The sequence below is a fragment of the Trachurus japonicus genome, chromosome 18, assembly GCF_045865225.1.
Source record: "Trachurus japonicus isolate A0001 chromosome 18, Traja_1.0".
Taxonomy (NCBI): domain Eukaryota; kingdom Metazoa; phylum Chordata; class Actinopteri; order Carangiformes; family Carangidae; genus Trachurus; species Trachurus japonicus.
Window position 1 is genome coordinate 10616162 of NC_140924.1, and position 13374 is coordinate 10629535.

At 42.4% G+C, this 13374-nt stretch overlaps 1 long non-coding RNA gene across 1 annotated transcript; it reads left to right on the forward strand.

The window, feature by feature from the left end:
• The first annotated feature begins 6252 nt into the window (after positions 1-6252).
• Positions 6253-9100, forward strand: LOC146968721 (uncharacterized). Its single transcript, XR_015038217.1, has 3 exons — positions 6253-6411; positions 8591-8690; positions 8943-9100. It is a non-coding gene; the product is annotated as an uncharacterized LOC146968721 (long non-coding RNA).
• Positions 9101-13374: the final 4274 nt, after the last annotated feature.

Genomic DNA, 13374 nt, shown 5'->3' on the forward strand with positions numbered 1-13374 from the left:
GACCCCGAGTGGAGGTTTTATCCCTGACAAAGCACTGCAGACAATAATCGATCATTATTTATGAACCAGAGAGATTATCATCAGCCCTCACACATAGTCCGTTCAGGGCAACTGATGTTACTTGATATAGTTTGTGTTGCTCCCATTTTTCTTTTCCCTCTTATTTCTGTGGCATGTAGAGCGACTCCAATTTGCCTTAAGGCAAATGTCTGTTGGGACTGTGTGATACCTGTGTCTGGTGACTAGACTGCAGGTGAATAATGGATGTAATTTGTGGCTGGGTTATAAGTTAACTACAAACTTTATTAACCGGTTCACTTTTCACATAAAATGTAACACAAAGTGCTAAGTTAATAGGCTGCCTATTGTCATCTGGCCTGGGACTTTATACTTTATTAATCCTTTGCAGGAAATGTCATTGTTACCACAGCAGCACCAGACAGCGGACAGGATCACACACACACACACACACACACACACACACACACAGAGATACACATATAACATTAACAACATTGCACAACCAGTTAAAGAATGGATAAGTGTGAATAAAAGTAGCAAGGTCAAAAACAAGGTTTAAAAAGGATTTAAAGAAGGGAGAGACACTATCACTACAGCAGGATAATAGCCATGTTGCCTAAAGCTGCCCTTTTACTCTTATAGACATATACATATATATACACACACACATCTATACAGTTGATTAATTGGGATTGTCCTCAACATAATAAACTAAACTCACTAAAAGGCAAGCACACACAACTGTAAACATATGTCACAGTCTGTAATTCACTTTATGCACAGCTCCACTACTTCCTGAAATAAGCCAGCTCCTGTCTTACATTATTGGACCAACTGATTAATCACTGTGACTACTCAGACACACCTGGATTAATCAGTTGGTCTAATAATGTAAGACAGTAATTAAAGGAGCTGGCTTATTTCAGGAAGTAGTGGAGCTGTGCATAAAGTGAATTGGGGACTTATGACTTTGTTTATTTGTTTTTCTTTGTGTGTGATCATATTCAATTAACTCTCCCCAATGCAGCTGCAGCGTGTCATTCCAGTGAAGACACACCGGTACGAGGTTTCCCTAATCAGTAGTAGACAATGTGATTGGCTGGAGGGGCAAGGCCAGAGGATCTCGCACGGCGTCTTTGCCTTTCTCTCCTGGGGTGGCAAGCGGAGAGGAGCCTGTCGGTGAGCAGCCCAGCCAGTGGAGTAGCTGAGGATACACAGAGGAACTCCGTGGTAACGGCTGGGGAAGAGGCAGCCAGCCGGAGAGGAGAGGCAGCCAGCCGAGGGTGCGGCGAGAGTGAGTCCTACGGGACCTGATATGCTTCAAGCCTTATTGGCATCAGGCGAGTGCATCTCCAAACCAGTTCCTGATTTTATATTGTGATTGGTGCACACATGGTTGTTCATTTTACTCCATAGAAGTTCTTCGCGTCTCCAGAGAGGGTCCCAACGCAGCCTACGTCCACAGCCACGGTCCCAAGCTCTCCCCAAGGACGCACGGAGCCCAGAAGGACTCAAAGACTGTGTATTAGCGCCCCCTGCTGCTCATTCTAAGCGACAGACATCTTTAAAGGGATAGTTCAACATTTTGGCAAATTGGCCCATTGCCATAATCGCTATAGTCATAGCAGTAGGTTCGTTACCTTTAATTGTAGGTGTAAGCTATTTTCAGTACAGCGGAGCGCAGCAGCTGGCTGCTCAGAGCTACGCTATGGAGGCTAAGGGAATTTCTTGGTTTCCCTCATTAAACTCATCAAATACAAAATCCCAAAACTCCACAGCGCTTTTGTAGACAAGTTGTGAGCTGCACAACCACCACGCTATGAGATAATGACGGAACGATACGAAACGGAGCCGTTTTCGAGGTAAATTCATACAAAACCGCTGATGCGCGTTGCGTTCAGGGACAGTTTTTCAGCAAGCAGTCTCCGTATTTACCCTGTATTTACCTCGAAAACGGCTCCGTTTCGTATCGTTCCGTCATTATCTCATAGCGTGGTGGTTGTGCAGGTCACAACTTGTCTACAAAAGCGCTGTGGAGTTTTGGGATGTTGAATTTGAGTTTAATGAGGGAAACCAAGAAATTCCCTTAGCCTCCATAGCGTAGCTCTGAGCAGCCAGCTGCTGCGCTCCGCCGTACTGAAAATAGCTTACACCTACAATTAAAGGTAATGAACCTACTGCTATGACTATAGCGATTATGGCAATGGGCCAATTTGCCAAAACGTTGAACTATCCCTTTAAGGCCCTTTTAGCTTTTCATCATCACCTTTTTAAAAGAAAAATAAACAGTGTCCTGATTTGACTTCCTCGTGGTCTGTGTATCCTTGACCCAGAGATCTTAAAGAACCTCTTGTTACACATACTCTTCTTAGGAAAAGATATGGTCTTAACCCCCCACCCCAATGTTTAACCCAGAGTTACGTCCTTGAGAACAATCACACAACAGGCTGTTTAAAGGTTTATTTTTTCTTCATAAATTATTTCAAATTTAAAACAGATTTTTTTTTTTTTTTTTACAAAAAAACAACTTCAGGTCTGTTCATAAAACCTTGAAATAACAAATACATTCAACTCATTTTGAAAGTGCATCAATAGGCTACTGACCATTCATTAGTGACAAAACCCAAAAGTGAGTTGAACTTTTTGGACGATAAAGTACATTTGCAACTTTTTGTCTGGTCTCAGTTTTCCTTCATCTTGGTAATTACTTCCTCTTTCCAGCTGAACTAGACACAGTTTGGTTTTTCTTTTTAATCTGCCATCCGGCTACTGTCCCTTCATAATAACAATAAATCTCACCAGGAGCAAAGATGGAGGCACAGATGGAGTGAGAAAAAGTACAAAAAGTGCTGACACAGTCTAGTAGTAACACTTCTGCAACCGACCTTCACTTTATTAGCTAACTCTCATAGCAAAATGGCGCCAACTAACTGATGGCGACACGCTACGAGCCTCTCTCATGCTTGTTTACTTGTCATCCAACATTTGAAAACACAAGAAGGAATGAAATACTCAGGTTCAGCAACAGGACGAAATAACATGTAAAAAACAATAGAAACAATTAAAAAATAATAAATATAAACAGACACATAGTTAAACAAAGAGTAAAGTGCAGAGGACAGACTTAACACAGTGAGGTCAACCTCAAGGAAATTTAAACCGAACGCAACTTGGTTATTTCTCTAGGAAGACGTTTCTTCATCAGTTCATGTAGCATCTGACCAGGCTCAGAGCACCGAACGTCGAGCTGTGAAACACCTGGACACCACAGCTGAAATGTCACTGAGAGCGTTTACATGCACACTGATAAAATGATTATGATTGGAAAAGTGGAGTTTTAAGATTATTTAAAGCAGAAGTAAGCGATCCGGTCGTTTTGGCTATAATGCTGCGTTCCAGGCAGGCTTTTGAGACCGTAAATTACAGCTTCAAGTCACAACTTACGACTTTGTAGCGTTCCAGGCAACCCACTCGTGTTTTTCCGACCTGTTTTACCTGTGAAAGTCACTATAACGGCCACTCGTAACTTCTGACCGGTGAACTCGTACCAGATCGAACTGGTATGACTTCACAGGTCAGAAAAACACGAGTTACGAGTTTCCTTAAACGCACCATAACAGTCCTCGTCCCTACGTCACCACATTCACGGCGTCCCTTGGCTGCACACACAGCCCTGCATGCCGTTCTCTCTCCTCATTGGATAAAAACTGTAGGATACGATAAATGTTTTCTCCTCGACTCAGAGCAGAGCAGAGTGACTGACAGACCCGTGTTTCAGTCCAAACACTCTATGTAAGTGATTGCTGTCGGAAGATATAAATATTTAAGACTTATATTAACACAAATATATCACTTACTTCTGCTTTAAGTGCTCATGTAAACCGAGATAATTCAGATAACAGAATCATGTGTCCAACGCATTATTAACATTAATGGATTATTGTTAAAGTCTTTGTAAAGTGAAATACAAGATATTAATTGAAAACATAATAAATATGTTAGAATCTGGGTCTTGAAAACACGTGAAAAGATTGACAACTATAGAGCTGAACTGTGGAGTTGGAGGGTAAAAGTGTTTTTGAGGACAAGAATTTCTCAAACCTTTTTACATCAAGGGCCCCTAAAACTGGCACAAATTAGACCACGGACCCCCACCACCACCACCCCTACCCCTCCCATTGGACAAAATCTTGAGACAATCACCAGAAATACACAAATATTTTATCTGAGACTGAATAACGTTACTCTTTTAGTCAATGTACGTTTAAAGGGACAATGAGGAGTTTGTATTTGGTTATTAAAAAGTCTCATATTAATGTGGATGAATCTACGTTACCCACAATGGGCCCATTTTCGATAAATATATCGTTTTGTTTCTATCGTTATTTTGTTATTTTAATTGCGTTTCCTTACTTTCGGTTTTACGGACGCTTACTCCTTCAGCATTAAGTTGGTCTAAACTCGGCTCTGTCTGTTTGGCTGTCTTAGGTTTTCTAATGCAGATAAAAACTTAAAAAAAAACAGCAATAAAAAATCCTACACCAGCTGCCAGTCCTGTCAAATCCTGCAGTCTTATGCCGCCGTAGTTGCTGTGGACTCCATCGGTTCCATTCCCACCTCCTCCAAGTGTGTTTCTTCCATCCTTGCTTCCTTCACCCTTGTTTCCTCCATCCTTGTTGCTGCGGTCTTCATCCGTTCCATTCCCACCTCCTCCATTTGTGGTGTGTGTTGCTTTTGCACCAGAGTTTCATTTACTCCTTCAGCAGAAAGTTGGGGTGAACTCAGCTCTGTCTGTTTTGTCTTACATTTTGTAATGAAGATAAAAACTGCAACAACAGCAACAACAGCAATAAAAAGTCCTACACCAGCTGCCACCACCCATACTGTCAAATCCTGCAGTCCTATGCCGCCATGGTTGCTGTGGACTCCATCGGTTCCATTCCCACCTCCTCCAGGTATGTTTCTTCCATCCTCGTTTCCTCCATCCTTGTTGTTGCGGTCTTCATCCGTTCCATTCCCACCTCCTCCCTTCACATCTCCAGCTGTGGGACCTGTGGAGCAGATGTCATATATCAGGGAACAGCTGTCAGGTCTGTGATGATGAGGGATGGACATTATTCAGAGGAGTCTGTGGTTCGACCATCACATCAACAAACAAGAAGAAGCTGCACCAAGACTCACCTGGGATAGTCAGGATGATGTTGTAGGAGGAGTTGGTGCCAAAGCTGCCGTTTCCATCAGAGAGTGGTTCTGTCTCGTTGGTGATGAAGTGAAACTCGTAAACTCCCGAGTCATTTGACGTCACATTCTTGATGATCACAGTCCCATTCACCAGCTCCACACGGCTTTTATAAGATGGATGCTGGTTTCCTTCATCAGGCCGACCGTCCCTAAGAAGGAAGACATATTTCTTCCCAAGGCCAAGTTTGATCACCTCTAGAGCGTCAAATGGCACTTTGGGAACGTCAAAAGTCAGATGGACGTCGTGTCCAGGGCGACCTGTCATATTCTCATCTAGTGGAGAGAGAGAGAGGAAACACAGAGCAGAGAGGTTAAAGTATAAGTCAATCAAATAGGTCTTGTTTATAAGTTTCATGTTTGTCATGTCTGTAGATTTAGGTGTAGTCGGTCATGTAAGGACACAAAACTTTTGTCGGTTTGTTTGGATGTAAAACCAGTACAGGCCCAGGATCATTGAAAACTTTGATAACTATTAGTCTGATAAACAAGAACTCCACATTTCTCCTAGGAGGATAAATAATCTATAAAACATTTTCTGGTTTATGAAACTTTCTGCCCCAAAAGGTGGACATTTCACTGGTTTTCTCTCTTTCTCTCTCTCTCTGAATCTAGACCAATACACACACAAACCAAAATAAGTGACTTTTTTAAAATCTGGCTGCGGTTTTTCCTGAGAATACGGCTGCTAAAATCACATTGTAAGATTATTAATGAAAATAAAATAATGACAAATAATGTGGGTATTAGTTTTCAAGCATACAAACCAAATTCCCTCCTTTGCCTCCCCCCTGTTTGTTTGTTTGTTTTTGTTGGTTGTTTACAATATTCCTCCACCATGTTGAGCTGTTTTGGCACAGAACATCTCTGGACCAAGTACTTTGTACAATTTCAGAATAAAGGCCTGCATAGCATAGCAAACTGCATGGTTTTCAATGGAAAACCACCTGTTATCACCGTTTCACATCAGACTGCTCCTTTAACTGACGCCATGACGCGGTGACGTGTTGCAGTAGCTAACGTAGCCCACACACCTGTGTTGTTCACCTGTTTGAATCGGTCTAATGTTGGAAAAACAATCGATGCAATTGTCGTTTTACCTCCCTCCTCGTCTTGTGAAGGAGAAGAGAAGAGACGGGTGCAGGTGATGAGGTGAGTTGCGAATCTGAAACCCGAGTTTGAGTTTTGGGTTAAAGGTTTGGTGCGGAGCTAAGTGAGGCTACTCGTTAGCAGTTAGCACCCGCTGCTCTCTGTGTTTGTCCAACAAAAAACCTCGAAGATACATGGTGATTTGACTTTTATTTACACAGTGCTCGTTGGACTTTTCATAGACTACATAAGCGCCATGTAAGCGCCATGTAAAAGCAAGTCCATTTACCATTTATCGCCGAGGTTAGTTGGACAAACACGGTTAGTTAAGTTAGAGCAACAGGTGCTACAGCGAGCATTAGGCTAATGGCTCGATCACACCAAATTTCACTCTAAATACCAAAAAAAAAACTAAATTCAGATTTGTAAGATTTGCAAACGTTTCTTCTTCCAATTTTCATCACAGGGAAACTAAATAGATCTACCGGTAAGTTAAACTCGGTAGGTTTCAAGCGACAGGTGAACAACAACACAGGTCTCAACCCAGGTGTAGGCCTGACGTTAGTCAAGCTAGCGGCTACGTTAGCAAATACACCGGAGGTGGCAACAAAATAAAATAAAGAATAGTTTATGAACCTTTAAGTGTCATATAGTCGAAATACACTTTTTTTTTTTTAAACCCAAAAGAGTAAAAACACATTTGTAACAACAATGTAACGGTAATCACTTACTGGGAACTGAGGATGAGACGGATGAGGGCTTCAAGACGGGTTTTAACTCGGTGTCAGGCAAAAGGCAGCTCAGCAAAAACAATCCGCAGACACATGATGAGGCACGACGCATGTTCAGTCAAAAACGAACCTAGATAAATTATTCTGTGAAAATGAGGCGCTTGGAGGCGTTTGGACAGGTGAATGGGAACAGGTGTGTTTAGCTCCGCTGCCGGATCGCAAAGAGCGACTCAGGGCGGAAGAGAGAGAGTTGTCGTAGCGGGGGGAAGCTTCCAGAATGTGGGCAGGTAAACAACAACTTTCCCCTTCACCTGCAAGTCTGAGCGGAGGGGGGAAAGTTGAGAAACCTCACTTCGACATACAGTATGAAAGTCAAATCCAAAGTTTATTCAGGGTATCCGCGGGGTCTTGAAAAGCATTAAAAGGTGATAAATCAATTTTGTGAAAATTAAGACCCTTAAAAAGTATTAAAAAGTCTTTTCACAACTTTATAAAGTCTTACATTGTGAAGGTTTTTTTCTGAATTAGGCCTAGCTGTCCAAGAGTTTGAGTCCTAAAAAACATTGTGAAAGTGCGTGAATTTATGCATTTTATTTAAAAAACAAAGATGAACCGGTACAAGAAGATTGTTGTTTTTGTTTTTTGAGAGTGGAGCAATGTGTTTTTTGTTTTTTTGATAAACTTTGCCTGTGATTTATTACCCTAGCCTATTTTGAATTCTGTTGTATCATAGTGGTCTGTAGTCTTTATCACAAACTAAAACTGTTAAGTTAAAAGTGTCACTGATGTAAATAGTTACAGCTTGAAGTGGCGGTGAGGTTTAAAAAATATTGAGAAGGTCTTGAAAAAGTCTTAAAAGGGTATTAAAATTAACTTAAAGATTCCTGTATATACCCTGTTATTGCACCTTTTAATGTTTTAAAGTATAAACTATAAGACTTAAACACTTTTCTACAGACGGTAAAGAGATTTTACAGTACACACTCTGTGTTTAAAGGGGCCACATAAAGCACAATTTGATCTCAAGTGGGCCAGATCAATGAATTATAACCTAATGAGACAAACAGTTTACAAACAGTTTGTCTCAAAGGGCTTGAAAACTCATAATTATTCCTTTGATTTAGTGCAAAGTACAAAGTACATTAGTAAGATATTTAAATTTAATGACCTGTAGTTTTACAAAACACATTATGAGCATTATGAAATCCCTGGGATGGCAGTAAATGAACCCCAAACCCTGGTTGTTTGTTCACCATCAAAGAAGAAGAAAATGAATGAAAGGATCAGTAAATATTAAATTACCAGCCTACTACTTTATCAGTGGCAACATGTCAGAGCAATCAATTTAATTTAATTTAAAGTGTAAGTAGGAATATACTATAGCAACGTATTTATTGTATCTATAAAGAGCTTTGTATGTGACGTTTCATATTCATATCTACACAGTTGGTGCCTGTGTTGATGTGTAGATTAATAAGTCATTTTAATCAGGATTGTTTCTTTGGTTACAGGGTCTGATGATGAGGAGACACGTGCAGCTCATTAGAGATGATTTCACATCATAACGTGGCGGCTGTTCTGGCCCTGTGGCTGGTCCATCACTGTCTGCAGGTATTTCTTATTAGAAGAGGAATTTTAGTGCTACACCAATGACATTTGTCTGGACTGTTAGTGAACGAGGGCAAGTGTGTAGATTTAATCTCTTCCACTTTCCATCTGCTGTGTGACGTATTACCAGGGGCTGAGGGCGAGTCAACGGGAGAAACTCAAACCGCTGCTGAAACACAGATGTACTGGTATCTACCATTTCCTTCATCACTGAAGATAATCCTTTTTGTTTTGTTTTGTTTTGTTGTCTCTCAGCTCCACAGGTGCCAGCGTCCGTCATTCCAGCCCTCCATCACCACCGCTGTCATCGTCATGGCGCATAAAAACACCAGGATCACCATCGACAAGCAGGACAAGTGTAAGAAATCCCATCGGGAGTCAAGAGTGTTCCATCAAGAGCTGCTCCGTGGTCCAGATGAGTGAGTGACACACACCAGATCAGACATAACAAATACACAGTGGTGGCTGGTGGTGAAATTATACCCATTAAATGGTTAACACAGCAGTAGCTAAAAGTTACATCCCATCTGACTGGCACAAAAGTATAGACCCCTTCGCGGCATACGTCACTGTGACGTCAAAACGTTCACTGGAGGCAAAACAACTGACCCAGCATCTGTTTAGACAGGCGTCTACTGTGCACGGGACAGGTTTTAAATTCATTTTGAACAAATGTTATGCTCAGAAAACATGGAAAATATATAATAGGTTCTGTTTAAAAGAGTAAGAATAGAAGGAAAGAGTCTGATCCAGCGCAGCATTCATTTACAAGCACCGATTAAACTTCTTGTAAGTAAAGGTGTACTCCGCCCACAGACCGTATAGCCCCCGGCTCTCTCCTTGTGTCAGTCCGAGGTCTCACCGGGCCGGACAACACGACCGGACGTACCGGGTTCAGGTTGAAAACATTTAATAGCTCGGATCGGCGGACCACCGGCTTCTTTTTTTTTTTGCCGCCGTCCGGTCTAGAGTTAATGCTCGTGACGTGAGCCCGGCCGGGGCGCATCGGGTCCAGGCTTCAACACCTGCCTGCGGATCTGACCAGGTCGGGTCTTTGAGAACTGTAGCAGGACTGAAGCAGCTTAGAAAGGGCTCAAACAGGCGATCATGGGCTTTCAGAGGTTCAACTTACTACATTTACAAGAACTACTGTAGCAGAAAATAGAGATAGACCCGGCCCGGCGTCTGTTTGAGACTCAGCTTTTATTTGAGAATTTACGGTGCATATGACGGTCTGGAGTCAACTTTTTAAAATAACACTCACGGTCTCTGAGGGTGGGTGTACCATAACATATTAACTAAAATATGACTTTTCCTCATCCATTCTTGAAAAAACAGTCTGTTAAAACATGCTAACCAGCGTTTACAAGCTACGGCGTTTCAGATGTTTTGCCTCCAGCTAAGCCCCGCCCACCCGGATGTTTACAATCTGTAAAGGGGTCTATAGCAACTGACTAGGCCTACACACTGCATTAAGTAGAAGGGTCTAGTCCAAAAAAAACAAACCTCACCTGGTTATCTCTCACATCTCACATACACACACAGTTCACAGCTCTCTCTCTCATGACGCCTGTCAATCACTGACCCTGCGTCAGCCCGCTGCTGATTGGTCAGAACCGATCGGCCTGTGGGCTGAATGAAATTAGCCCAAACAGTCGGTGAATGGCGAGGGCGGGACATGGCACCTGTCAATCATCCACAGTGGGAAAATGAATGAGAGCAGACTCGGTGAGCTCGGGCTGATTAGAATTAGCCCATTTAGAGATATCCTGTGTTTTTCTTGAAACTGTTTGATACTGTTCCCACTGGATTTCAGAGACTTAAAACAATCTTTTCAACTGATCTCCATGTCTCCTGTATGTTATGTCTGTGTCTCTCTCTTGCACTTTCGTACAACACTGGTCCTGTCTGCTGCTCTATCACTCCAGGAATCCACTTATCTCTTTCTCCTGCCGTAATTTGCAAAGACACCAGGAGAGATCTGCTCACCGCCCGCTGGTCATGATAGAACTTCTGCATGCACTGCTTTTTGCGAGCCGTGACTGTAGTGTCAGGATGCATCAGGTCCAGGCGAGTTCGCATATCTGTTTAGGAACAAGTCTGCAGGCGACTGGCCAGTGGTGCAGTTTGGGGTACAGCAATACTGCATCAGATCTTGTCCTCAATGTCCAGTATAGTCTGAGAAAGCTTCTTAATTCTGCTCTTAAAGCAGAAGTAAGCGATCCGGTGGTTCTGGCTAACTTCCTGTCAGCCGATGGAGTTAGCAGTCCCCGCCCTCGTTCCTACGTCACCACATTCACACGCATCCCTTGGCTGCACACAGAGAGGACCGCCCCTTTATGCCATTCTCTCTCCTCATTGGATAAAGGTTGTAGGATACAAGGAAAGTTTTCTCCTCGGCTCAGAGCAGAGTGACTGACAGACCCGTGTTTCAGACCAAACACTCTATATAAGTGATTGCTGTCGGAAGATATAACTATTTAAGACTTATATTAACACAAACATTCTGCTTACTTCTGCTTTAAATGTCCAATACTTTTGTTTTTCTTATCATTTACCTATTTTGTCCGGCACCCAGCGTTTAGATTTAGGGATGTGTGTGCTTTTTCTATTTTTTCAATATTCTTAAATGTCTGCACATATCGTTCTGCAAGGCCATTAGAAGCAGGATGGCCAGGGGCGCTTGTAGAGTGCAGAATTCTGATGCATGAAGTTCTTGAACTCTGCAGACGTGAACTGCGTTTCGTTGTCAGTTACAACATGCTCCGGAAGAACAATCTCCATAGTCTTGTGATGGTGGCTTGTGATGAGGTGCTGGGCATTCTGAATACTTCTAGCCATTTGGAGTAGGCATCTACGACAATCATGAAGGTGTGACCTACAGTAAGAAGGGGGCTGCAAAGTCCACGTGTAATCTTTTCCAGCTCTGGCCTGGAAACTCCCAAGGATGTAAAGGCACCTGCCGAGGCATCTGATCCGTTGTTCCGTCTGGCAAGATTCACAGGCTTTGCAGACCTGCTCTACATCCGTGTCAATCTTAGGCCACCACACATATTTGCATGCCGGGGCTTTCAGCACATCTTTTAGCTATACTGTGCTATCTGAGAATCTTTTTTCTCAGCATGGGCCAGCATCTGTGATTGCTCATAGTAATTCACTAGCCCCAAAAATGCTCTGAGTTCTTTCACGTAGGATGGTGCTGGTGCATACTTGATTGCTTTTATCTTGTCTGAAGATAGATGAATGCCCTGGCTGTTCAAAACATGCCCCAAGTATTTAATCTGCTTTTACCAAACTCGCATTTGGTTTCCCTGACTCTCAAGCCACTCTCTTGGAGTCTCTGTAGCACCTTTAGCAGCTTTTCCAGATGATCTTGTTCAGTGTTTCCTGTAACTAACAAATCATCTAAATAGACAACAACATCCAGATCTTTCATTAGATTTTCCTTTTGAAAATGGAAGGTGCTGAACCAACACCAAAAGCCAGTCTATTGTACACATATAACTCTCGATTTGTTTTGATGGTCAGTAGTTTCTTTGGCTCATCTGCTGACATGCTGAGGCCATCAGCTCCTCAATTCGGGGCAAGCGATAGGTCTCTGTAGTGGCAGCCTGATTTACTGTTAATTAATAATCGCCACACAGCTGAATTGTGTTGTCTCTTTTCACCACTGGTGCAGCCCACGAAAGCGTGATATTATACCACCCTTCTCCAGTCAGTCGATCTAATTCAGCATCCACTCTTGACTTCATGGCAAATAGCAATGGGCAGCACCAGGTTTTACATACCTTTCTGCTGTAATGCCTTTTAGTGTGCCCAGTTCATCTTTAAACACTTCAGAGTGCATTTCCAGCACATCTTTGATTGATCTTGGTTGCTGCATTTCACTGTTTTATTTCTTTCCAATCCAGGGTTAACTTTTGCAACCACTTCCTGCCACACAATGCTGGGCCATCACACCTTTAATTACAATCAGAGACAACTGTTCTCTTGGTTGTTTGTAGCCCACAACAGCTTCACATTGCCCTAACACAGGCATCACGTATCCTGTGTGTAAGTCTTTAGCTTGATGCTAGCACTGCCTAGTGGTTGTTCTGGGAACTTCGTCTGAGACTCTGACATGATACTCCCAGCAGCCCCAGTGTCGATCTCCATCTCAATTTCTTTGTCATAAGTTCATTCGAAAAGCTTGTTTACACTCTTGGCGGCTTGTTAAACATTGGCAGTTCAGTCTCTTCTAACTCCACATATTTTGTGTTATTTTCAGAATGTCTATAATGTCTTTTGTGTGTTTGAGCAACAGTAATTTTTCTTCTGCGTTCTATTTTAATGTGTCACATTTTTGCACAACTGTGACATTTTAAATCATTAAAGTGGCACATGTCTGCATTGTGGTTTTTACCCTTGCATCTCTTCCACGAGGTGTGAGCTCTATGAAAAGAAGAAAATTGACTCTTAACACACCTCGCACCACAGGATAATCTCATAGGATAATGTTTGGAGCCATCAGATAATCAGGCGTTTTCTGCCCTTGTTCAGAAGGAGGAAATTGGGCCAAAATCAAACAGATTATCTTCATGTGTGTACCAGGCTTTATAAATTAACAGAAGGATTTTGATGTCTTTTCCATATAGAGGATGCCAATGGAGAGAAGCTAAAATGGTGATGATAAAAGTTGGAAAGCAGC